The 24,565-nt window shown below is 49.9% G+C and overlaps 1 protein-coding gene and 1 pseudogene across 2 annotated transcripts in view; both read right to left on the bottom strand.

The window, feature by feature from the left end:
* SMTNL1 (smoothelin like 1) overlaps positions 1-24,565 on the bottom strand; it is a 525,456-nt gene that overhangs the window by 203,704 nt on the left and 297,187 nt on the right. The gene's annotated exons all lie outside the window — the stretch shown is intronic.
* LOC149441901 (insulin receptor substrate 2-B pseudogene) lies at positions 15,801-17,964 on the bottom strand (annotated as a pseudogene).

The following is a 24,565-nucleotide window of genomic DNA, read 5'->3' as shown; positions in this document are numbered from 1 at the left end:
GGGTCAGCAACAATGAAAATAGCATGGATACAGGAGCAGGAATACAGAATAGACCATACGGCAACCAGTGTCAGCGCAGAGCAGAGTTAAATACCGCGCCCTGCGCTGTCATTGGTGCCAGGCGCACACCTGCGGTCGCGAGTGCGCATGCGCGAGTTCCGTCTTCACCGCGGCCGGCCAGGACCTAGTGCCCGCACACCAGTGCGAGTCGGCACACTGCGCCTGCGCCAAGCCACACGCCGCCGCCGCCGCCCAACAGGTCCTGACATGGCATGGAAGTCTGGATGATATTTTATCTACAGAAAGCTGGTAATGACCCCCTATAATTAAGGAGTCTTCACACCTTGTAAACCTCCATTTATTCACATGGTGGTGGTTTGTACACGTTGGTGATTAATTGGATGAAAAAGGATTTATAATAACAGCACCATATTTATGGAACGGGAGATTAGTTTCACAAATTGATTGTGGAGCCCATTATTCATATGGACTTTATTGTCTTCCTTATGGACTATAGGGCCCTGATTTACTAAGAATGGAGTCTACCAGCAGACTCTGGACATTCAGGCAGACTCAATTAAATCAATGAAGACCTGTCAGTCTTCTGAGAGGCGTCTAGCAATCTCATTGAGAAGCGTCTACTTTCCTGTTAGTAAATGTGGAATCGTATCTGGCACCTTTTTAGGTGCAATGCCGGATATGTTCGGTAGGTGGCGCACAAGCGTGGGCTTTGTCCCGTTGGCGTTTTTCTGTTTGCATATGAGAATACTTAGAATGTAAAATAAAAAGTACACCTATATTATAATTTTTTTTCTTTTTTTGCTGTTTCTCCAAAATGATCAGACAACTAATGCATTTCCTAATGAATGTCATACATTCTATTTTCAAATGTTAAACATTTTCACACTTATATCTCAAATAATTTGGAATATCTAGTTCTAAGTTCCCAATATAATGATACAGCTTCCTTCTCTTTAATCATGTAACTATTCTATGTTAAAGTAATAGTGCAATGCTATAAATGCATGTTATCAATCATACATGCATGTAAAAACCAGATCCTGCCCCCCCCAAGTGAATAAGTATGCGGTACATGGTACCGCTACTCATTCACAAAAAAAGCAAAAGTGGCATTGCCTTTCATGAGTTCATGCACTACTGTTCGTCACGGATAAACCACACGTGCCATTCATAGGGACTCTCTGAGTTGGTACTCTCACACGAAGGACATTCCATTATTCAGGAATGGTTAGCTGAACTTTTTTCTAGCACCATTTAACAGTTTACATCATTCTTGCACTTTTCGGATTTTACATGCGTTTATGATTGATAACGTGCATTTATAGCACTGCACTATTACTTTAACATATTTCTATTCTGGGACTTTTGCCAATACCCTGAGTGCTAGCTGCTACGTTCATATCTATACCTAGATTTATATTTATCTTGCCTAATACCATTTTAGTAGTCTATATAATTTGACCAGTGCTTGCTTTATCATTTTTAAACAATGTAACTATTCTACATTGAAGGTCAAACTCTGTCTCCCACAGTGGCTTAGTGGTTAGAACTCAGAACTTAAAGCACTTGGGTCATGGGTTCTGTCACGGAGCTGGTCCTTCCCCCTTCCCCATACTCCAGGTTTGCTGGCTGCCACCTCCAACCCCTCAGCAGCCCCTCACTCTTCTGTTCCGTCCATGCTGGGACTTCTAGTCCTCAGTTTCCCTGACACAGGCAGCCTTTAGCAGCCCCTCACCCCCCTGGCTTGCAGTTTGACCTCCTGCTGAAGGAATCCATAAACAGGCCCCCTCCTCCCTTCCCCCTCATGCACAAATTCCTGAGCTCCCTGGGCAGGTCTGGAGACCTGGGAGACAGGGCCCGTTGCCATGGTAACCCGACAGGAAATCTTCGGTTACCAACAAGGCACATAGCTCTCTACTTAAGAGAGAGGAAGGAAACCCCCGTGTGTTCTCCTGGCTGCGTGTGTGAGGGAAGGCTGTGCTGAGGGCCAGCTTCTCTCATCCGACTATTCCCCAACCATCCCCCGTCCTCCTCCTCATCTCCTGGACTGTCTGTGCTGCCTGGAATCCCTGCACTGTGGAGGAATCTTCTGCTGTCCCCGTGAATCTGCCTGGATCTATCCCCTGCCTGGACTTAACCCCTTGTTCTCCGTGAACCTGCCTGGACTTAACCCATCCCTGCCTGGAGCCTCCTGTGTGGATTACAATACCCCTGTTGTTCCATATTGCCTTCCAGAGAACTGTACTGTGTTGCTGTGTCTGGTGTGGAGCTATGGACTAAAGGAACTGTTGTCTGTGCCCCAAAAACCTCCCCAATAAAAACACGTTGGGTTCTGTGCAATCTGCCTCTGTGTGCTCTCCGGTTCTCTTGACAACTGGTTGGCAGCGGTGGGACGAGAGCACTCGAGATGGCAGATGAGAGTCTGCATACCATGGAAGTGGAGGCCCCAGAATATCAACACTAGTTGGTAACCAGCTTACAAGAAAAGGCCAGAAATTTGGGCCTCAACTACAAGGGACTTAACAAAGATCAGCTGGTCCGGATGCTGGAGGAAGCCAGCCAACAGCAACGGGAAGATGCGGGCACAGACAGGAGCCAAGCGGTCCTGAGAGAAGATGGACCAGAGCTTCAAAGCACAAGTGGCAAGAGCCCTTGGGTCATCTGGTATGAGGAAGAGATGGCCATTCTGGGGAAGGATGCCACCCTAGATAGAAAGATGGCAGCCATTGAAAAGGCTCAAAAGAGACAAACAGAGTGGGAAGCTGCAAAGAATCAAGCAGCTGCTCCTGTGGCTGTCCCTGTGGCACGGGGGGCCCAGAGAATATCCAGGAAGGACTTTAAGCCCTACCAAGAGCACACCGGAGATGTGGATGGGTTCTTCCAAGACTTTGAATACCAGTGCGAACTACTGGAGGTCCCACCCACAGACTGGACTCGCCATGTGGTAGGGCTGCTTGACGGAGGGGCTGCTGAAGCCTACCGAATGATGGACCCCCTTAAGAGACGGAACTATGAGGAGATAAAAAGAGCCATACTGGACTACTACGCGGTCTCATCGGAGTCATATCGGGCCCAGTTCCGGACTACCCACCGCCTCCCAGGGGCCTCCTTCAAAATGTTTGCGCACAAATTGTCGGTAGCCTGCCGCCGTTGGCTGGAAGGGGAGAAGGCAACCTCCCCTGAGCAGATCATCCAGGCCATCCTGAAGGAACAATTCCTTTTCAAGTGCCCCCCCGAGATCCGACAGTGGGTGCGGGAGCAGAAACCTGCCACACTGGAAGAAGCTGCAGCCTTAGCGGCTGAGGCTCTCCTCATTAACCCGCAATGGAAGAAGCCCGCGACCGAGGCACCCCAAGCGGCCAGGATGCCCCATCCTACACCGGTGCCCTACACGCCTCCCCATCGCCGGATGGCCCCACAAACATTGCCAGTGCTACGGCCCTTACTACCACCTCATTCAGCCACCTCACAACGGGGCCCCAGACCGTCCTTAGATAGGCGGTGCTTTGGCTGTGGACAGATTGGTCACTACCAGGCCAGCTGCACCAAAAAACAGACTCTCGGGCCTAGCTTGCCCCGGCCAGTGAATTCTGTGGATCTGTACCAAGCTTTCGAGGACTTGCCACCACCCCCTTCAGACTGGGATCTCGCTCCCGCAGACAAGGGCACCCCCCCAGGAGTCTTTGGCCTACAGCCGGTGGGGGCCTCTACCCAAAGCCTCCAAGGAAAGCACTTGCAAGAGGTCACTGTGGATGGACAAAAGGTGGTGGGCTTCCGAGACTCAGGGGCCTTCCTCACCATTGTGGACCCCTGAGTGGTGCACCCTGACGCTGTACAGCCTGGCCCTGGGATAGTGATTCAACTAGCAGGGGGCACCAAATGCTTTATCCCTCTTGCTACTGTCAATCTGGACTATGGCTTGGGGCCTAAATGCTGCAATGTGGGGGTCATGGGAGGACTGCTTGGAGATGTGCTTCTTGGGAATGATGTGGGCGATCTTCAATGCCACTTTGTGGGAGCCGTCACATGAAGTCAGGCCTGCCAGGAAACCGCTGAGAGGAAGGAGTCACCCCAGCATGTGGACGGACCTCCACTGCTCGCAGTGAGTGACTCAACTCTGACTGCTGACAATACTGGGGTGACATGGGACCAGGACAAGTTTCAAGGGGACTTAGCTACCGACCCTACTCTGACAAGTTTCTGTGCCCAAGCAGGGCTGACTGGTCCGGGGACCGGCGAAAGGATAGTGCAGGAAATGGGTTGCTGTACCGAGTGGTGGAGACCGACGCCAAAGGGGGGCCCCAGACCATGGCTAAACAGCTGATAGTTCCCCAACAATTCTGGACCCAACTGCTACACCTTGCACATGATATTCCCATGGCTGGGCATCAGGGAAAGCTACGGACCGAAAGGAGGTTGGCCCAGGCCTTCTATTGGCCTGGGATGTCCCAATCGATAGCTCGCTACTGCCGTACCTGCGATACCTGTCAGCGACAAGAAGAACAGGTGGCCTGCGGGCCCCCCTACAGCCCCTACCCATTATTGAGGAGCCATTTCAATGAGTAGCTATTGACATTTTGGGCCCCTTATCTCGCCCCAGCAAATCTCGAAATCAAAATTGTCCTGGAGGTAATGAACCTCGGAGTTGGGTAATGAGATATTTAAGGCAACCGTTTTAAAAGAGTTAATCGTAAGACCAGAGGCCTCAGAGAAACGATCAAACAGGTGGAGGAAACCAGGTAAAGACGTTCGAGGATTAGATATATACATAAGAACATCATCCGCGAATAAGGCGCATTTATGATCCCGTTGACCACAGCGGACGCCCGAGATGGTGGGATCAGAGCGGATAGCAATCGCAAGTGGTTCCATTGCCAAAGCAAACAGTAATGGAGAAAGAGGACATCCCTGTGTAGTTCCTCGTTCTATCAAAAACTAGGCTGATTTATATCCACGAATGGAAACTTGAGCAGACGGATTAGAATATAGTGCCCGTAATAGCGTCGTAAAATAAGGGCCAAACCCAAACTTATCTAACATCCGAAACAAGTAGTCCCAAGAAAGGCTGTCAAATGCTTTCTGGATATCTAGTGATAATAGGATTTCCCTCTGTGAGGATCTGTCCCAATTGGACTGCACAGCTGACAATAGGGCTAGAGTTCGACGAATTTGGTCCGACGTTTGTCGACCGCTTATGAATCCTGACTGGTCATCATGAATAGAGATGAGCGAAGTATTCAAAAATTTGATTCGGCTGATTCGGCGAATTCGCGGAATAAATTTGATTCGAATATATTCGCTGCGAATTTAACTTATAAAAAGGGTGTTTCTAGGCTTCAGAGAGCCTTTATATTAGTGCAGAACACTGTACCTTTAATTTAAATGCCCTTGGAGTCTGCTGGGGAAGAGAAATAATACTGTCAGTCAGTATGACATGCAGATGAGTGCCGTCGATCTTAGAATCACCGCACACTTCACTCATTTGGGCAGTCACGGGGCCAAAACCAGAGTGTGGAGCCACAGTGTGGCGGTGGAGGCAGCAGCAATGGGAGGCCATACAGCACCCTATGACAAAATGGAACCCACCAGCAGTGTGAGGAGACCTGAAAGTGGCACATGGCAGAGTGTGGCGATGGAGACAGCAGCAATGGGAGGCCGTACAGGGACCCATGACACACTCTGGACCTGGCAGCAGCATGAGGAGGCGGTACAGGGGCCCATGACAGATTACGGGCCTGGCAGCAGCATGAGGAGTCGGTACGGGGGCCCATGGCAGATTACGGGCCTGGCAGCAGCAATGGGAGGCCCGTAATCTGCCAGCACCCAATGACAAAATGGAACCCACCAGCAGTGTGAGGAGCCCTGAAAGTGGCACATGGCAGAGTGTGGCGATGGAGACAGCAGCAATGGGAGGCCGTGCAGGGACCCATGACACACTCTGGACCTGGCAGCAGCATGAGGAGGCGGTACAGGGGCCCATGACAGATTACGGGCCTGGCAGCAGCATGAGGAGTCGGTACGGGGGCCCATGGCAGATTACGGGCCTGGCAGCAGCAATGGGAGGCCCGTAATCTGCCAGCACCCTATGACAAAATGGAACCCACCAGCAGTGTGAGGAGACCTGAAAGTGGCACATGGCAGAGTGTGGCGATGGAGACAGCAGCAATGGGAGGCCGTACAGGGACCCATGACACACTCTGGACCTGGCAGCAGCATGAGGAGGCGGTACAGGGGACCATGACAGATTACGGGCCTGGCAGCAGCATGAGGAGTCGGTACGGGGGCCCATGGCAGATTACGGGCCTGGCAGCAGCAATGGGAGGCCCGTAATCTGCCAGCACCCTATGACAAAATGGAACCCACCAGCAGTGTGAGGAGACCTGAAAGTGGCACATGGCAGAATGTGGCGATGGAGACAGCAGCAATGGGAGGCCGTACAGGGACCCATGACACACTCTGGACCTGGCAGCAGCATGAGGAGGCGGTACAGGGGCCCATGACAGATTACGGGCCTGGCAGCAGCATGAGGAGTCGGTACGGGGGCCCATGGCAGATTACGGGCCTGGCAGCAGCAATGGGAGGCCCGTAATCTGCCAGCACCCTATGACAAAATGGAACCCACCAGCAGTGTGAGGAGACCTGAGAGTGGCACATGGCAGAGTGTGGCGATGGAGACAGCAGTAATGGGAGGCCGTACAGGGACCCATGACACACTCTGGACCTGGCAGCAGCATGAGGAGGCGGTACAGGGGCCCATGACAGATTACGGGCCTGGCAGCAGCATGAGGAGTCGGTACGGGGGCCAATGGCAGATTACGGGCCTGGCAGCAGCAATGGGAGGCCCGTAATCTGCCAGCACCCTATGACAAAATGGAACCCACCAGCAGTGTGAGGAGACCTGAAAGTGGCACATGGCAGAGTGTGGCGATGGAGACAGCAGCAATGGGAGGCCGTACAGGGACCCATGACACACTCTGGACCTGGCAGCAGCATGGGGAGGCGGTACAGGGGCCCATGACAGATTATGGGCCTGGCAGCAGCATGAGGAGTCGGTACGGGGGCCCATGGCAGATTACGGGCCTGGCAGCAGCAATGGGAGGCCCGTAATCTGCCAGCACCCTATGACAAAATGGAACCCACCAGCAGTGTGAGGAGACCTGAAAGTGGCACATGGCAGAGTGTGGCGATGGAGACAGCAGCAATGGGAGGCCGTACAGGGACCCATGACACACTCTGGACCTGGCAGCAGCATGAGGAGGCGGTACAGGGGCCCATGACAGATTACGGGCCTGGCAGCAGCATGAGGAGTCGGTACGGGGGCCCATGGCAGATTACGGGCCTGGCAGCAGCAATGGGGGGCCCGTAATCTGCCAGCACCCTATGACAAAATGGAACCCACCAGCAATGTGAGGAGACCTGAAAGTGGCACATGGCAGAGTGTGGCGATGGAGACAGCAGCAATGGGAGGCCGTACAGGGACCCATGACACACTCTGGACCTGGCAGCAGCAAGAGGAGGCGGTACAGGGGCCCATGGCAGAGTGGCGAAGCGTAAGCAGCATAAATTGAAGGCCATACAGAGGCCTATGTTAAAAATAATAACATGTTTGGGGCATGATTCATGGCGGATTTAGTCAGTTGTGTCAGGAACTGGTGGTTTGAAATCCAGACTAATCCACGCCTGATTCATTTTCACAAACGTGAGTCTCTCCACACTTTGGGTGGACAGTCGTGTCCTCCGCGGAGTTACAATACCTCCTGCCGCACTAAACACGTGCTCCGATGCCACGCTACTGGCCGGGCATGACAGCCTATCAAGGGCAAATTCAGCTAGTTGGGGCCAAAGGTCAAGTTTCGTTGCCCAGTAGTCAAGGGGATTGTCTACCTCGGTTGGCAGGGTGCTGTCCAAGTAGGCCCAAGCCTGTTGTTTGAGGTCCTGCTCCAGGTCCACCTGATGCTGCTGCTGCTGCGGCTGGTTAGTAGTTTCCTCACTGCGCTGGTGAAGAAAGCTACTCATCATCGACTGCAGACTGAGGCAGCCGCTGCTGGTGGAGCTGCCACTGCTCCTACCACCCCACCCCTCCCCTGCTGCCATGGCAGCGGAACGCGAGCGCACAGGGCCCACAGTGTCTGAGGATGGACGTTGGCGCAGAAAGGCAGAGACCAACTGACTACATAGGTGGTTTTTATAGTAATTTATTTTGGCCTCCCTCTCAGCAGGTGTGAAAAAGGCCACCATTTTTGAACGGTAGCGAGGGTCCAACAAGGTAGACAGCCAAAAGTCATCCCTCTGTCTGATGGTTATTATTCGGCTGTCGCTACGCAAGCAACCGAGCATGCTATGGGCCATTTGTGCCAAGGAATGCGAGGGACTCCCTGCCTCCATATCCACAGCATACTGCCACGGTGCGTCTGGGTCCTCTGTCTCCTCCTCCTCCTCTACCAGATGCTCCTGCTCCTCCACTCCTGTCCGCTGAGTGGAAAAACCACCCATTTCACTCAATAATTCCTGAGCACCAATGTCCTCCTCTACCTCCTCCTCTTCTTCCTGTCCTGCCCCCACAGGGGTCATGTGGCGTTGAGATCTGTGCGCCACGTCTACCGCACCCTGACCAGCCATTGTTAACAGCATTTGTTCCAGGACGTGCAACAGAGGAATGACGTCGTTCATCCCATAGTCCTGCCGACTCACGAATAGCGTGGCCTCCTCAAAGGGCCTGAGCAAGCGGCAGGTGTCACGCATGAGCTGCCAATGGCTGACATCGAAGTTACACAGGGGAGTACCTTTATCCGCTTGTAACATCAGGAAATCGGTGATGGCCTTTTGCTGTTCGTAAAGGCGGTCTAACATATGTAGGGTTGAATTCCACCTTGTTGCAACGTCGCAGATCAGGCGATGCTGTGGAATTCCGTTCTGCCGCTGCAGCTCAAGGAGGGTGTGCTTTGCGGTGTAGGAATGGCTGAAATGCATGCAAAGTTTACGTGACATTTTAAGGATGTCTTGCAGTGGGATGGTGGATTTTAGGAACCGCTTGACAACCAGATTGAACACGTGAGCTATGCATGGCGCATGGCACAACCTTCCTTGATGCAAAGCAGACACCATGTTCTTTCCGTTGTCGGTCAACATGGTTCCCATTTTCAGTTTGCGCGGAGACAGCCATCTGTCGATTTCTCTGTTCATTACACTCAGAAGTTCCTCCCCTGTGTGACTACGTTCGCCAAGGCATACCAGGTGCAGCACAGCGTGACACCGTTGCGCCCTGCACATGTGATATGCCGGTCGGGTAATGGGACTTGGCACGGGGGTGGCGGCTAAGGACACGGCGGAAGAAGAGGTGGTAGAGGCGGACATCTTTGCTGGACCAAGGACGTGCAAACGTGGAGGCAAAAGCAGCGTGACCTGTCCAAGTTGCTGGTGCGGCTGTGCCGGCACCACGTTCACCCAGTGGGCCGTAAATGACATGTACTGTTCCTGACCGTAGTTACAGCTCCACACGTCGGCGCTGCCGTGCACTTTGGCAGAGACCGACATGCTCAAAGACTGGCCCACCATCTCTTCTACATGTGAATGCAGGGCTGGCACTGCCTTTTTGGCGAAGAAATGCCGGCTTGGTACTCTCCACCACGGCGCGGCACAAGCCATCATTTCTCAGAAAGGTGCTGAGTCCACCACTTGGAAAGGGAGGGACTGCAGCACCAGCAACTTGGACAGGAGGACATTCAGCTTCTGCACCGTCGGGTGCGTGCTCGCAAACTGTTGTCTCTTGGAAACGGATTCCAAGAAAGACTGCTGACGGAATCCGTGAAGAGGAGTAGCAGGAGAAGGAGCATCTGAACGAGCGGAAGATGCCAACGAGTGACAACTCCCCTCAGCAGAGGTGTTGGAGCCTTGACTGGCTGATAGAGGGCTATTGACGTCGGGTGACGGAGCAAGTAACGGAGCGGGTGATGGAGCGGGGGCTGGGGCAGGCAGAACCGCCGTATCTTTATCACGGTTTTCCCAGGCCACCAAATGGCGACGCTGCATATGCTGACGCAACGCTGTAGTCCCAACATGGGCCCCCTGGCCACGCTTGACTTTCTGGCCACATAGTCGACATACGGCTACGTTTACTTCCTCGGGTGGCTTGACGAAAAATTGCCACACCGCCGAGTAGGAAACTTTGCCCCCGCTACTCCTCACTGGCTGACTGCTACTTCCTCCGTGCACACCGGCACCACTACTGGCCGTGGTGGTAGGCTGCAGTGGAGCTGGTGCTCTACTCCGTGGCCGTTTGCCTCTACTGACACTGCTGCGACCCTGCTGCCTCCTGGGCAACCCACAGACTGTTTTGCTCGCTGCCAAGCTGGCACCCTCTTCTCCTGATGATGCGGAAGCAATAGCCTGATGACGACGAGGCTGCCAAGTGCGATCAGCCTCATCATCATCAATTAGGGTCTCCGCCTCACTACTAGCCCCCTCGGCTGCGTGTGGGTCAGGAGACAGACCTGTCTCTAGACCGGCTACCGAGCCACTCTCCTCGCCAGTACTTCTTCGCCTGGCTGCTGAAGAGGCGGATGTCTCCCCCCGTTCCTGACCGCCCTCTGTTAGCTCTTCCTCACTGTACAGTGGGGCTGAGCCCACAGCATGCGATACTTCGCTTGGTGAGGGAACACCAAAGGACAGGGGCAGGTAGAGGACACATGATTTCAGTGGGCTTGCTCCCGGGCCATGCCAACTAACGGTTATGTCTGACGTACCCACCGACCGTTGGCTGTAGGTGTCAGAGGTGACCTGGGAAGAGGAAGACGACCAAGCCAACCAATCGATGACGGCAGGGTTGTCGGTGGAGACACGACCGCTGGATGACACCGGGAGCACTGGCCTCTGGCTGCGACTAGTGCTGCCTCGACCCCTTCCTCTGCTGCCACGTCTGCTTGCTCCTGAAACATTGCCTCCTCTGCCACTCCTCTGCGTGTTGTCTGACATACTCTTTAATTCAACGATTCTGTGTCCCTGAGTAACGATTCTGTGTCCCTGAGTAACGATTCTGTGTCCCTGAGTAACAATTCTGTGTCCCTCAGTAACAATTCTGTGTCCCTCAGTAACGATTCTGTGTCCCTCAGTAACGATTCTGTGTCCCTGAGTAACAATTCTGTGTCCCTGAGTAACAATTCTGTGTCCCTGAGTAACAATTCTGTGTCTGTCCCTGAGTAACGATTCTGTGTCCCTGAGTAACGATTCTGTGTCCCTGAGTAACGATTCTGTGTCCCTGAGTAACAATTCTGTGTCCCTGAGTAACGATTCTGTGTCCCTGAGTAACGATTCTGTGTCCCTCAGTAACGATTCTGTGTCCCTCAGTAACGATTCTGTGTCCCTGAGTAACAATTCTGTGTCCCTGAGTAACAATTCTGTGTCTGTCCCTGAGTAACAATTCTGTGTCCCTGAGTAACAATTCTGTGTCCCTGAGTAACAATTCTGTATCCCTGAGTAACAATTCTGTGTCCCTCAGTAACGATTCTGTGTCCCTCAGTAACAATTCTGTGTCCCTGAGTAACAATTCTGTGTCCCTGAGTAACAATTCTGTGTCCCTGAGTAACGATTCTGTGTCTGTCCCTGATTAACAATTCTGTGTCCCTGAGTAACAATTCTGTGTCCCTGAGTAACAATTCTGTGTCCCTGAGTAACAATTCTGTGTCTGTCCCTGAGTAACAATTCTGTGTCCCTGAGTAACAATTCTGTGTCCCTGAGTAACGATTCTGTGTCCCTAAGTAACGATTCTGTGGCCCTAAAGTCTCTGTGGCCCTAACTCTGTCCCTAATACAGAGAGGTCTGTCTCTCTTGAATAATCGGAGGCTAATGGAGAATTGTAAGATGGCCGCGATTTATAGCTCCACCATTACACAGTGCTGACTGGCTGGCTGCTGATTGGCTAATGCGATCACATGTCATGAATGAATGCATTATGGGTCAGCGCGCCTTGTCTGCGCGCCTTCCCAGAGATCCCCGCTCCGTCGCCACACATGTCGCCGCCATTTTTGGGAAAATTCGATTCGTGCATCCGAAGTTCACTAATTTTCGGATTCGGCGCGAATCGAATATTTCCTAATCTTCGAAACGAATTCCACTTCGACATGTTCGATTCGCTCATCTTTAATCATGAATATATAGGGCCAAAAATTTATGGAGGCGTAGGGCCAGGATTTTAGTAAGAATCTTTAAATCACAATTAATCAAGGAGATAGGGCGATAATTAGAAACCATAGAGGCGTCCTTAAGAGGTTTGGGGATGACACTAATGAATGCCTTATTTTCGTCTGGGAGTACCAGCCCCCCTTAAAATAGAGGCCCATATGGGGAATCAGAGTATCAGGGAAAACTTTATAATAGCTATAGGGAAGACCATCCGGGCCTGGGGCCTTATGAGGGGCAAGAGATTTTATAGCACTCCCGATTTCTTCGCACGAGATAGGCCATTCCATCAGTTCCCTATGGGCCTCCTGGAGGGGGGGAGCGAAACAGAACTCAAAAAGGTTTTGAGAGACGAAGAGGCAGCCCCCCGAGGCAAGCTATAAAGTTTAGTGTAAAAAGACTGAAATTTGTGGAGGATCTTACTAGGGTCTTGAGATAGCGTTCCATTCTCCAATCTGAATTTGGGGAGAGCCGTCTGGGAATGTCTGGGAGTCAGCTTGCGTGCTAATAAAGTGCCAGGTCTGTCCCTCCAAGTAAAAAATGTATGGTTAGACCAAGGAAGCTGTCAGCAGTGGTAGTAAGACATAAATTAAGTTCCAGTCGAGCCTGGTCAAGTTTAAGTAGCAAGTCTGGACTGGGATTTTGCTTATGTTGAGCAACCAAGTCACTGTATGATTGGGTTTAGGTGGTAAGTAGGTCATTTCGGGCTTTTTTAATTTGAGAGGAGAGTTGAATAATACACCCCCTTACCGAGGCCTTATGGGCTGCAAAATTAATCTCCGGATTCGTGTCCTCTGCTTTATTAAGTTCAAAGTATGCTTGTAAATGTGAGGAGATTTCCCGACAATGAGAGGGGTTACCCAAAATAGAATCATTAAGACACCAGTGAAAAGCCATCTTACCAAGTGTCCAGGATGACAAAGTTATGGAAATTGGGTCATGGTCAGACCAAGGCGTGGAGAGAATTTTAGCAGTGAGGAGTCTGGGGAGTGAATGCGTATGAAGAAATATATGGTCAATACGAGAATAACAATTATGAGCCCTGGAGTAATGGGAGTAGTCTCGAGAAGTAGGGTAACTTCCCTCCAAGCATCAATAAAATCATAACGATACAATAGTTGGGCCAACTTACGGCTCCGTCTAGAAGGGGGCTGAAGCGTGGTGGTTTGAGAACGATCCAGAATCTGGTCCAACACCAAATTGGGGTCACCAGCCAGAATAACATCATCCTCGAATTCCTTGGCCATAGAGCTTAATAAGGATTGGAAAAATTTCACCTGATTGGTATTTGGAGTGTAGTAGATTAGAAAAGTGAGGAGGTTTCCTCCCAAGTGGCCTTTCAGCAGAAGATATCGACACCCTCCCTGTCCCGGATAATTTTAGATTCGGTAAAGGAGAAACGGCAAGAAAAGCAAAGGGCCACCCCCCGTTTTTTCTCTGTAGCGTTAGCAAAAAAACAGACGGGGTAATTTATATGAACATATCGTAGAGAGAAGGAGGGGGGAAAATGCGTCTCCTGCAGGGCAACTATGTCAGCCCCAAATGAGTGATATGAATTAAAGGCCTTTATGCATTTGGAGGGGGAATTGAACCCCTGAACGTTGTGAGATAGTAGACGAATAGCTCCTCTATCAGACCGTAGGGAAGACATAACAAATAGTTAAGGCGCTATGTAGGGTAGGAACCATCCATTCCCGAAGAACGGAAATATTCCAAGAAGTCCATAGATGTTGCCAGCTGACCCTGGGGAAAGACAAAAAAAAAAAAAAAAGGGAGAGAAGAGATGGAGAGAAAAAAAAAAGAGAAAAGAGAAGACATGTGGAACACAAAAATCCTCATGTCGAGTAACCCAATAGTAGTACTCAAAACAATATAACATATAGGAATCAAACTGTGTACCAGAAAGCACAGAGCAATAGCCCTGTAGTGGAATGGATCTACCCAGAGAAATGAACTCAGGGAAGAGTCTTCCAGTCAAAGAGAGCGCATAGATACTCTCCGGCACCGACAAGAACAGTAACCCATCAGCAATATAGCGAAAATTTAGTGCAGATAAAAATAACAATAACAATAATCAGATATAGTGTAACCCCTAGATCTCCCCGCCAATCCTCCCATGACAACAGAGCAGCAGCGGCCAACGTTCCCAAGGAGCCACAGAGAGGCCACCACCTATCGGAAATCACAGTAGAAAGTACACAAAAGGATACGGAAGTTCAAGAAATCTTCCCAGGTGAGTTCCGTAACTCCTTCTTCCTAGAATTTGAAGTAGACCAGAGTGGAGAGAGTGGCGGAGGTCGAGTGGCCGATCCTGCAGGGGAATGGGATGTAGGACTACGGGAGATAACGCCCAGTTGAAGTCCTCGCCATCCTGCAATGTAGAAAACCCATAAGGCTTTCCATTAAGATTGAATTGCAGGTGAAAAGGGTAGGCCCAACGATATCGAATACCCTTCTGTACCAAGTGGGAAAGTAATGGCTTGAGAGAACGCCATTTCTGGATGGTGGTCGGAGATACATAAGCCAAAATTTGTATCTTATGCCCCGCAAACTCCAGGTCCGGAGTTTCCCTGTCATACTTCATAACCGCTTCCTTGACCTGGAAAAAACGAGGCTTGACGATGACATCCCTGGGAGGTCCCCCTTGTCTGGGGGGCATCAATGCTCTATGGATACGATCTATCTCAGTGTGAAGATCATCAATATCGGGTAAAGCAGACCGCATGAGGGATTGTGCGCAGCTAGTGAGCTCTTTTACTGACTCTGGGAGTCCTCGAATGCGGAAATTGTATCGCCTAGCCCGATTCTCCAAATCATCAATTTTTGAATATGCTTCCTCCAAGCGATCTTGCAGGTCGATAATCATCTTGGAATTTTAGGATATGCTATGGACTGTCACATCAACTTTAGACTCGATACTGTCTAGGCGTTGGCCCAAATCCTGAAAATCCTGTTTAAGGTCAGCCGCCAATTTTGAAGTAGCTCTATCCAGTTCGCGATGCAGCAAATCTGTGAACCGAGCTATCAAGGTTGCATCACCTGAGTATTGTGGTGGGTCTGGTGGAACTGTTGTCGAGGGAGCTGGGCTGTCATCTATGGGCTCTGGGCCACTATTCTGGCTAGAAAATATAGCAGCGATTTCGCCGCTCAGTGGCGAGGAGGCAGGGAAGTCGTGGCCCAAGGAACAGGCCGAAGCCTGAGATTCTGGCAGTATAGGGCTGGAAGGCGACACCGGGGGGGCCGCATGGGGTCACTCACCCTAGGAGGCGAAGCTGCCGCAGTCCCCTCTAGTCCAGTGAAGGAGAAGGTGCCCGATTTTTCCCTCTGGGGGCAAGGTGCTGCTGAGCGTGGAGCAAAGGAGGTGACAGGAGCTGCGGGCACCGAGCCGGGCGCCATCTTGGATCTCCCTGTCCCCGCAGGGATCATCATATGCCTCTTCCAGGCCACCTTCCCCGGCATGATTCCAGAGCCTGAGGTCTGCGCAACGTCCAGGGGGGGTCCCAGGAGCTGGGAGAGCACAGTGCCCTTATATGGGCTGTTATCGGTGCTGGAGGTGTGCAGAGCTATCGCCGGGACATCCGATCCCGGCGGCCGTGCATGCACACTCATTTTGAAGAACTTTTAAAGCTTCTAGGTAAAGAAAAATAAGAACTGAACCCCCGGGAGTTGTTTATATTAGAGTCAATAGTCTGTTTTGAGGTGCTTCCATAAGACATGTCCATGTACTCACCACTGGTGACTTTCTCTTGGCTGCCTTTAGAGGCATTTCCTGTTAATGTATTTCTGACAGGTGAACTGGCAACTGGAAACATCATCCTATACCCTTTTGAATCCTCCTGAGATGGGCACCTTGAAATGATTTCTTTTGGTGCAGAAACACTTTTGGGGGCCATTGGCAAATAGTCACTGTCGTAGGAAACTGGAGGCATCATTGGCATGTAGCCATCATCCTTGGCTTTACTCCCACTTTGGTTACAAATAGAATCAATGAGGCCATTACTGTAATCCTCGAGGTGATTGCTGTCTTTTAACTTTAGTGATTCAGAGTAGGCAAACTGCTTCTCTTCAGAGTTTTCATCAAAAGAAACAGCAGCATGGGACTTTTGTTGTAAGGTGACATGGGTGGGTTTAGTCAGGGAGTACGTTCTTTTTCTAAAACATTTGTCCACTTCCATGTAATCATCCTGACCACCTGGGTGGCTTTTCATGCTCATGGACATGTAATCACTGAGGGTGTTTTCTTTTTGTATTGGTGGTGTGTTACCTAACGAGTCTGGAGTATTACTTCTCACACGAAAGTACCTGAGGTCGCCAGGACTTGAGCCATACTCATCAGATGAAATAAAGCCTCCATCGCTAGGAGAGCCACACACAGAAGAGCTGGAGGGTCTGGTCAGGGCATCGGATACAGACCCGGGACCACTACTTGAACACACGTTTATTGGGCTTGTAGCAGAGGGAAAATGGGAAACGGGCAGGGAGGCTAATCTGGAGTGGCAGCCAGAATTAAAAGGTGCCCTGACATATCTCCCAGTACCTTCCTGTTTATTCAGGTATATCCGTGCCGCATTTAAATGGATCAGGCTGCCAGTTACTGGCCTGAACGGCCTGGCCATGGTACATTCGCCCTCACTGGAGGTCCTACAGCAGTAAAAGTTGCTCTTGGATGTTGGAGGGGTGCCGGCGATGCTTTCAGTCCTTGACCTTCGCTGCAGACCAGTCTGGCTGGGAGGCAGGTTGCCCAAGTACCGCCTGGTGGTGATGGAGATAGGTTTAGTACCTGAGGACTGGCTCTTGCTCCTCGGCCTGAACTCTGAATATGCCTTAAGGGCTTTCATGGTCTCCAGGAAAGTCTCATGCATGTTCTGGGCCACCACGCAGTCATCCACCTGCATCCACAGCTTGCCAGCCCCTGTGGAACGAGGAGCGACCCACCTCGATGAAGAAGTAGTTCTCTGAGTGGCCTCAGCGGCAGATGTTCATGAGCAGCAGGTGGACGCAGGCCACGTCTGAGTTCAGCTTGACCAGGTGCATGGCCTTGTTGGACAGGCAGAGGCGGTAGACCCCAGACAGGTTCTTGCTCTGGCCCAGTCCCCGCAGCTTGATGTTCACCTGCCAGACTTCCTTGAAGATGGTGCCAGCACGGAAGCCCCCATAGGTCTCCTCCAGCTCATCGTCCTCGTTCAGGCAGGACTTCTTGTTCTCATTGATGAGCTGGCTGAGGGCCTGGTACCAGGAGTCCTGCTCTTGCTCGCTGTCAGACACCATGGTGAAGTACTCGTCTTTGGTGTACAGGGCCAGCAGGTGCTTGTTCTTGGCGTCGGCCCGCTGGCTAACGGTGAAGCATTGGGACAGGAAGATGACCCTCTTGGGGAGTCCCGGAAGTTCCCCGATATAAAGTAATGTGGCAAGCATTCTACTTACAAATGAGTGTGTGAGTAACCGCAACACTTCTGCACCCAAAACCAAGCAAGTAGTAATGACACAAGGATCCAAGTTATATATTATGCGTGTGTTGATAACTGGTTGTGGAGGATCAAATCCAACCACCCAGCCCCGGGCTTCAAACCCCACCAACAGGCGTTGGTCTAATAGCTCCCTTGGCATCTTCATAGTGGGTGCGAGATCATCAACCCATCCACCTGGACAGATATGCCTCTGCAAACCGCAAGCTGCAAGCGCGATGACATAATTGCATACCCGTGCAGCACTGTATGACCATGATGTCACATACATGCGCACAAGGTCAATTGAGGATGCCAACGCCATGGTCCACCCCCATGTGCCCCAAATGAACAGGACAACCCAATCCAAGATGAAACGCTGGAGGAGCCCAATGAAAGGGGATATCACCACCAGGCAAACGCCTGGGTCCAGATAATCCAGATAAAGGGTTCCCAAGCTGATAAGAGAACCTATAAAGAATAATAAATAAAAATATAACATACATTTTTATTTTTTATTTAGGTGGCTATTTAGTTGAGAGACTTTTGTACTACCTCCTGCACCCACCTATAAAAAGGATTCAATACCTTAAGGTAATCTAAATAGTAAAAAACTCATAATTTTTTACAACATATATGACACAGGTATACATATTTTTGTGTGGTTATTTTTCTTTTACTTTATACACAGTATTGGTTATGGGTCGTGGCTCTCCAGACCTGGCTGCAGGTGCCCATTTTGGCCTGGATGCTGGACCGTGTGGCCCTTGTGGGTCTCTAAGTCGATTTGAATAATCTTTTATGTTCCCTAGCAATCTATGTGAGTTATATATCCATGTATGTACAGTTGTGACCAAAATTATTCAACCCCCAATGCTGTAAAGGGGTTTAGGGACTATAGTGTACATTTGGAATTGTATTCAGAATCAAATCCTACAAGGACGTTGTAACTACCCAAATGCAACTAAAATGACATCAATTGTTTATGTAATACAGTAGTAAATGGTTCTTATGTGGTTTCTTCATTGCCACAATTATTCAACCCCTTAAAGACTACCACTCTGAAGAACAGAGGTTCATACAGGTGCTTTCCATCAGGTATTGAAAACACCTGTGGATGTCACCGAGCAGCAATCAAGCATAATAAGCACCAATTAGGCAGCTTTAAAATGACTGTGATACTCAGCTCCTTCTAGACATTTACTGGTGTGGTTACAAACATGGTGAAGGCAAGAGAATGGTCCAGGAAGACAAGAGAAGAGGTGATTTCTCTTCACAGGAAGGGCAATGGCTATAAGAAGATTGCAAAGATGTTAAACATACCAAGAGACACCTTAGGAAGCATCATTCGCAAATTCAAGGCAAAGGGCACTGTTGAAACGCTACCTGGTCGTGGCAGAAAGAAGATGCTGACTTCGACTGCTGTGCGCTACCTGAAGCGTAGAGTGGAGAGAAGTCCCCGTGTGACTGCTGAGGAACTGAGAAAAGATTTGTCAGATGTGGGTACAGAAGTTTCAGCCCAGACAATAAGACGCACACTGCGTAATGAAGGCCTCCGTGCCAGAACTCCCAGGCGTACCCCCTTGCTGTCTCCAAAGAATAAGAAGAGTCGACTGCAGTATGCCAAAAGCCATGTGGACAAACCACAAAAGTTGTGGGATAGTGTTCTGTGGACTGATGAAACAAAATTAGAACTGTTTGGGCCCATGGATCAACGCTATGTTTGGAGGAGGAAGAACAAGGCCTATGATGAAAAGAACACCTTGCCTACTGTGAAGCATGGTGGAGGGTCAATCATGCTTTGGGGCTGTTTTGCTTCTGCAGGTACAGGGAAGCTTCAGCGTGTGCAAGGTACCATGAATTCTCTTCAGTACCAGGAGATATTGGATGGAAACGTGATGCAGTCCGTCACACACCTGAGGCTTGGGAGACGTTGGACCTTTCAACAGGACAATGATCCCAAGCATACCTCCAAGTCCACTAGAGCATGGTTGCAGAGGAAAGGCTGGAACATTTTGGAGTGGCCATCGCAGTCACCAGACTTAAATCCGATTGAGAACCTCTGGTGGGACTTAAAGAAAGCAGTTGCAGTGCGCAAGCCTAAGAATGTGACTGAACTGGAGGCCTTTGCCCATGAAGAATGGGCGAAGATACCCGTAGATCGCTGCAAGACACTTGTGTCAAGCTATGCTTCACGTTTAAAAGCTGTTATAACTGTAAAAGGATGCTGTACTAAGTACTAAGATTGAATGTCACTTGGGGGTTGAATAAAACTGATAATGCTGTGAGCACAGAAAAGACATTTGTGGTTATTTCATTATAACTGTTATGTTATATTTGTCTGACCTACAAGTGCCTCTTTAATGTAAATGTAAGCAAGATGACTGAATGATCAAAAGCAATGTCAAACTGGCCAAAACACTCAATTTCAGTGGGGGTTGAATAATTTTGGTCACAACTGTATATACTGGGTATAATATGATATGTATTGTGTTAGTACTTTTTTGTTTTTTTTATTACAGGTACCTTTTATATTATCCCTGATAAAGATTATACACTAAATCATAACGCGTTGGTTGCAGACTTTATTGTAGTAAAAGCTTGTATAAGTGGCTGTTTGCCAAATTGTTACTGATGTTATATTATGTGTTACCAAGTCTAGAGGTACAGGCAGTGGTGTATTTTGGTTTTGTGCTGCCCTAGGCAACACTAAATCTGCACCCCCACCTCCCCCATCTAAATTGGCGCCAACAGAGCGAAGAGTGTATTGGAACATAAAATAATGAGACATTACTATTGCTGGTCTGTTAGAGAGACATACTGCTGTAGAGAGCACTACATCCATCATCAGAGGGGAGAGCAATCAATGAGGATCTGACAGATTATCCCTTGGCAGGGAAATGCCCCACCTACCTGCTCAGCTCACTGTTCACCCTGGCTGATAATCAGCAGGTCTTTCATGAATCATCCCAGTTTGTGCTCTCTATTCCCATCACATACCTAGGGTGTGCCCACAAAGATGGGACGGGCGGGCCACCTCCAACGTACCAGATCCCGTGTACACTCTGTGACAGCCACCGGTGCCCTCCTGCCTGGCGTCGCCTTCATCCGCTTTATTTGTCACTTAGGCTGTGGCTCGGTCACCAGCCTCATAGATATCACTGCTGCCAGAGGGTGGTGCCGCCGCCCTGAAAAGTGCAGGCCTAGGCAAACGCCTTGTTTGCCTTGCAGTAAATGCGCCCCTGGGTACAGGTTGTATGACTGTACATATCTTGAATGCCAGAGTTACAAAATTGTTTTTGTTGTTGTTTATAATGGATTTAGTATCAATAAAATACTTTTTTTTAACATATTTATCCTGTTATGGCTGCATTAAGGTCCCATTGGAAACAATTTTCCTTGTGACTTAATCTAGGGATGTAGCCCACTCCTATTATTATCAAAATATTAAAGAGCAACTGTGTTACCGACAACTTCAAGTTCTGTTGTACTCAGTATAAAGTGAGATGTCAGAAATTTACACTAATAAAAATGAAAATAATTGTATTAGTGACGTTCCTGAGAGTGTAGCCCAAAAAGCCATATTAGAATATATGGAAGATATGAAGGCCTCCGGAACTTCAAACAAGGGGGGCACCTTACAACTGAAATGCTGAAGGCCCACATAATGATGATCCCAAGCTGGGTATAGATGCACAGTAATGATCGCACTATCATCCTAGTTTTCTTTTAAACGTGGACGTCAGAATATTGGCAAAAGCTTTAGCTTTATCTTGAGCTACCAGGTTAAATCGGTGGATACCCATCTTGATCCACAAGGACTAGATTGGTTTCATACCACTTCGCCAGGCCACTGACAGTGTGCAACACTGTCCTATGCATCAACGTTCTCAGGACCGTATGTTCCTCGTGCTCGATATGAGTAAGGCATTCAACACTTTGTCCTGGTCGTATTTGCATCCAGTTTTGCAGCTCTGGGGGTTGGGAGAAGATTTGTTTACACTGGATTTCTGCACTCTGTAACTCCCCCTTAGTGACAGTTTGATACGTTGAGTCCTCTTTGTTTCCCATAGGTGGTGGCATCGATAGGGATGTCTGTTATCCCCTGTTCTTTTTTATACTGGCGCTCGAACCTCTCGCCATCCATGTACGCAATCATCTTGATATAAGAGGCCTAGAGCTGGCAGGCGTCCATCATAACCAGTGCTTTTCACAGGAGACATTTTCTTATATCTCACGTCACCGCTTACCTCCCTTCCAAACTTGATGGCGCACCTTTCACGATTTGCTACACTTTCTGCTCCCCATGTCAATCTGTCCACCACTAAGAATGTCACCCTTAACTCTGCAACTCAGACGCAGATCCAAGCCTATTCCCCATTCCAATGGACCCGTGTTCTTCCATATCTGGGCATTTTCCTTATGCTTTCAAATCATGCCCTCTAGTGGGCCAATATTCCACCCTTGGTTCGGCACTTAAGAAATTTGCTATCTTCATGTGGTAACATGTCTCTTTAGGGTTTGGTCGGGCGCACACTACCAAGATGACTTACCTGCCTAAACTGCTTTGCCCCTTCCGTGTCCTCCCATCCACATACCCCCTCACATACTACTTATCCTACAACAGCAAATCTTGAGTTTTATCTGGGCCTCAGTGTGTCAACGGTTAAGTCGCCCCCTACTCTATTGTCATAAAATCCACGGCGGCCTTGGGACCCACACATTCAACACTACTACATCACTCACCCCATTTACCTCTACTTCATTCCCTTATTCCCAGGGGATACAATTAAACACACATTCACGTGATGGATTTTTCCATGGTTTTGTGACAGTGCACTGACCTTGAAAGGGCTTTGAACCTTTGCACAATTTTTGGAAAAAACACCATATCCCCTCACACTAACTGTTCCGCTACCTAGAACTGCCCCACTTCCTTACACCGTTAGTCTGGAATATCACTTCTCTAAAATCCATTACAAGTTTCAAATCCATCTGCAAGTCAGTGGCTATAACGAAAGGCATGCTGTCCATGATCTACAGCAGGGGTCCTCAAACTACGGCCCGCGGGCCACATGCGGCCCGCCGAGCACACTCATCCGGCCCGCCGGCAGGGGACACCAAGTACAGGGGTGGGCAGGGGGCTGCTGTCTCTTACCTGGCTCCGGTCCCAGTCCCAGGATGATCCAGTCCAGGATGCGCTGCTCCCTCACTCGATGTCCGCACTGCCGCTCGGCTCCGCCTCCTCACCGGTGATTGGGCGCCAGTACTGTAGCTCAGGAAAGCCACACCGGCGGCCAATCACCGGCGAGGAGGAAAATCAAGGGAGGGAGAGGCCAGAGTGAAGGAAGGAGGACAGCTGACCGCCCGGTAAGTGTGCCGTGCAGATGGTACTGCTGCAACCAGGTATGCTGGCTGCAGCAGCACCATGCTGGAACAGGGGTCGGCTAGTTAAGTGTCATTGCTGTCAGTGGGAGGAATAGTGCTCCATCATTGGTGTCACTGATAATAATGATGGGGCATTATTCCTCCCACTGACGCCAATAATGGGGCACTATTCCTCCCCCCACTGACACCAATGATGTGGCACTATTCCTCCCCCCACTGACACCAACGATGGGGCACTATTCCACCCTCCACTGACACCAACGATGGAGCACTATTCCCCCCCCACTGACACCAACAATGGGGCACTATTCCACCCCCCACTGACACCAACATTGGGGCACTATTCCTCCCCCCACTGACACCAACAATGGGGCACTATTCCACCCCCCACTGAAACCAACGATGGGGCACTATTCCGCCCCCCACTGACACCAACGATGGGGCACTATTCCACCCACTGACACCAATGATGGGACACTATTCCTCACACTGACACCAATGATGGGGCACTATTCCTCCCACTGATACCAATGATGGGGCATGATTCTTCCCACTGACACCAATGATGGAGCACTATTCCTCCCATTGACACCAATGATGAGGCACTATTCCTCCCACTGACACCAATGATGGGGCACTATTCCTCCCACTGATACCAATGATGGGGCACTATTCCTCCCATTGACACAAATGATGTGACACTATTCCTCCCACTGACACCAATGATGGGGCACTATTCCTCCCACTGATACCAATGATGGGGCACTATTCCTCCCACTGACACCAATGATGGGACACTATTTCTCCCACTGATACCAATGATGGGGCACTATTCCTCCCACTGACACCAACGATGGGGCACTATTCCTCCCACTGACACCAACGATGGGGCACTATTCCTCCCACTGATACCAATGATGGGGCACTATTCCTCCCACTGACACCAACGATGGGGCACTATTCCTCCCACTGACACCAACGATGGGGCACTATTCCTCCCACTGATACCAATGATGGGACACTATTCCTCCCACTGACACCAATGATGGGACACTATTTCACTCCATAAGACACACTTGGAGGGAAATGTCTGTGCGTCTTATAGAGTGGCCGGCCCAGTATTCCCGCCACCGTTGTATGTCCGCAGTCTCTGAACAAATGCAGACACAGTACAGGTCAAACCATAGTTTTTTTTTTTTAAAAAACTATAGTCTGGCCCTCTAACGGTCTGAGGGACAGTGGACTGGCCCCCTGTTTAAAAAGTTTGAGGAACCCTGATCTACAGTATGCCTCCATTCAATGCCATGCTTCTTAACCCCTGTTTTCTTATTGTGTTGAAAGGGTGCAGGTTCTGCGAGAGAGAGACTTTAACGTTAGAAGATTGGATGCCGGTTTGGCAGGCTATTTCGAAATGCTCTCACAACATACAGGCATTGGAGAACTCATATAAAGTTCTCTCTAGATGGTATTTTACACCAGTACACATAGCTGAGTATGTTCCTGGCTAAAGCCCATTATGTTTTAGGGGCTAAAAGGCT

This window comes from Staurois parvus, unplaced genomic scaffold (genome assembly GCF_062004578.1).
Source record: "Staurois parvus isolate SC_StPar_1 unplaced genomic scaffold, SC_StPar_1.0 ptg000937l, whole genome shotgun sequence".
Taxonomy (NCBI): domain Eukaryota; kingdom Metazoa; phylum Chordata; class Amphibia; order Anura; family Ranidae; genus Staurois; species Staurois parvus.
Note: the sequence above shows the minus strand (reverse complement) of the source record. Positions and strands in the feature narration are given on the sequence as shown.